Raw genomic sequence first — 2,917 nt, forward strand, 5'->3', positions numbered from 1 at the left:
AGAAGTCTGTGTAAAAATGGTCAAAAGATTAATGTTTGGAGCAATTAAGAATTTTATATTGACGTATGTAGACTTTGAATTTCTTGTCTGTAATATTGTGCATCTCATTAATCGACGACCTATAGCCTTCAAAGAAGCTGTTCGTGCTGAGACTGACAATGTGCCCGAACCAATAACGCCGGAACAGCTCGTGCGAGGCTATGAATTGACTTCTCTAAACCTTATCCCTAATCTTCAACCTCTTTCAGTTGAAAATCCAGAATTTGACCCTGATAATCAAGCTATTTCTCAGAATTACGTAAAGTTGTGTAAAATTAGGCAGACTTTAATAGAGACCTATCATAATGAATTTCTAGGTACTCTAATTCAGCAAGCAGTTGATAGGAAGGGGCGGTATCGTCCCGTTACTCATAAATTACTAAATGTTGGCGATGTTGTATTAATTAAGGAGGAACATACCAAAAGGAATAATTATCCTCTAGGCATAATTTTGGAAGTTTTTAAGAATGATTTGAGTGAAGTTACCCATGCTGTTATTAAGAAGGGAAAAACAGGCCAGACATCAAGGTTGCATGTAAATAATATTATTCCAATACTAGAAAACACAGGAAGTACCAATTCAGCTACTCCTGATGTTTGTAATTCTGTTACTTCGTCCTTAAGGCCCAAAAGAAAGGCTGCTATATTAAGCCAAGAAAGGACAAGACAGATGCTTTAATCTTTATTCAGTATTTGTATTTTCTTGTATTTAATTTAATTATTTTTACATTTCTTAAATGTATTTTTTCTTACAATTGTCCTGTTATATATGTTTCAGGATGGAATTTTTTCATTTCTGAAAAAATCCCATCTTCGCCCCTGGACTGTACAAGACATTTCATATTTTCACATGGCGACAGGAAAGACTAGTAATTATTAAGAATTTGGTATTTTCAATTGCCCTACTCTTGGTACCATCAAACTGTCTTTCCTGCCGTCCAGTCTTTAAAGATGGATAGTTTGCTAACTCCTCCTCCTTCCATATGCTTTACTCGAGCGAAAACGCCGACGAGGAGGCAGGCAGCCCGGCCGTCCGACAGTGTCAGAAAGAGAGACACAGAGAAGAGAGCTTAGACCTCACTCGCCTGGGAAGGTTCCTGCAATTTTGACTCTTCCGACATGCCTGTTTTAGGCTAAAGGCCTTTATTGGGATCCCTGGTCTACGTCACCCTCTTGTGAACATCTGCCAAAATCCATCTGCAACGCCTTTGTGCATGGTTCGACAATGGTGAGTACCAAGAATATATAGGGCTTATTTTTAAGGTAATTATTGCGAACTCTCATTGCCTTGTGTTGCCTATTTCAAGTTTTTCCTGTCTGTCATTTTTAACCTTATGAAGATTAGTAATAGATTTTTGTGGTCAATGTTTTATATATCGTATTCTCTTGTCCTTTCAGGTGATTTAGCTCTCGGACTAGTAACTCTAGCTTATTTATAAATTCACGTTCTTAACACTTGGGTAAGAGAATCGTCAAATACATTGTTTCGAATGGTTATATTTATGACGAATTGTCTCCCATATTACGACCGAGCAAATTTATATTAGGTTTACCGTTCATTTCAGGATGGTGTTCGGTTTCGATGTATCGGCCCTTTTATTTCCTTCCTGATACTAATGTAAACCTCAGTTGCTCAATTGTAAGGTAATTTTAAGTGGGTTATTATTCCGATGGGTATATTCTTCTATATAAATGACCATGACTTTTAGATACTAATCTTCTTGAATATTTCTTTACAGACAGCGAGCGAAGCAGAACGAAGGAAACGCCCTACGATTTACGTGAATTGCCTTGTTCTCCAACCAACTGTTTAACTCCGTTACTACGTTATTTTAAAGGCTTATTTATGTAATAAATATCATATTTAATTACATTTTTCCTTCCAACCTTTATTTACAAATCACAGATTTTTATGGTGTTCTGCTTAGAGGAGGAAGGGAGTGAAGAGGATGGAGAAATGAGGGGAAAGGATTGAAAATATGAGAAGAAAGGAGGGGGAAGGGAGTGAGAAGGGGGAAGTAAAGGAGGGGGAAGGGAGTAAGAAGGGGGTAGGAAAGTTGGAGGAAGGGATTGAGAAGTAACGGAAAAGGAGGGAGAGGGAGGATGAAAGGAAAGGAAGGGAGTGGGAAGGTGGGAGGAAAGGAGGAGAAGGAATTGAGAAGGAGTAGATAAGGAGGGGGAAGGTGGTGAGAGGGAAGAGGAGAGGAGGAGAAGGGAATGGGAAGGGGGAGGAAAAGAGGAGGAAGGGAGTGGGAAGGGGAGAGGAAAGGAGGAGGAAGGGATTGAGAAGGAGGAGGAAATGAGAGGGAAGGGGTGAGGAAAGGAGGGGAAGGGAGTGGGTACGGGGTAGTTAAGTTTGAGGAAGGGAGTGAGAAGGAGGGAGGAAAGGAGGGGAAAGGGAGAGAGAGGGAGGAGGAAAAGATAGGAAGGGAGTGGGAAGGGGGGAGGAAAGGAGGAGGAAGGGAATGGGAAGGGGGGAGGAAAGGAGGAGGAAGGGAGTGAATACTAGAAATTATCGAGCTTGAGCGGGTCTCGAACCTCAGCCATACAGATTGCCAGGGAAAGACATGGCCAATAGGCTATCACACAAAGATGCAATGATGTGTGGATGTTCTCGGGAATAAATAGATGACTATGTTTTCACGCATATATCTTTAGACCATTCTCCTTATCTACTGCATTAATCTTCCTTTTGTTATTTACAAATAACAAATGTTGATCTCTTGTACTATAAGTAAAACAGTGTTTGAATACAAACAATGTATAACCCTCTTGTGATTTTCACTACCTATTAATAGTTTGATAACATATTGATTCATTTATATACTTTGGTTAGAAACTTTATTTATTAAAGGTTTTAGTTTGTCAAGTATAATCA

At 39.5% G+C, this 2,917-nt stretch overlaps 1 long non-coding RNA gene across 1 annotated transcript; it reads left to right on the forward strand.

Moving 5' to 3' along the window:
• The first annotated feature begins 1,109 nt into the window (after positions 1 to 1,109).
• On the forward strand, positions 1,110 to 1,859 carry LOC137631089 (uncharacterized). The gene is made up of 2 exons (XR_011041851.1): positions 1,110 to 1,267; positions 1,438 to 1,859. It is a non-coding gene; the product is annotated as an uncharacterized lncRNA (long non-coding RNA).
• The last annotated feature ends 1,058 nt before the right edge of the window (positions 1,860 to 2,917 follow it).

The sequence above is a fragment of the Palaemon carinicauda genome, chromosome 39 (assembly GCF_036898095.1).
Source record: "Palaemon carinicauda isolate YSFRI2023 chromosome 39, ASM3689809v2, whole genome shotgun sequence".
NCBI lineage: Eukaryota > Metazoa > Arthropoda > Malacostraca > Decapoda > Palaemonidae > Palaemon > Palaemon carinicauda.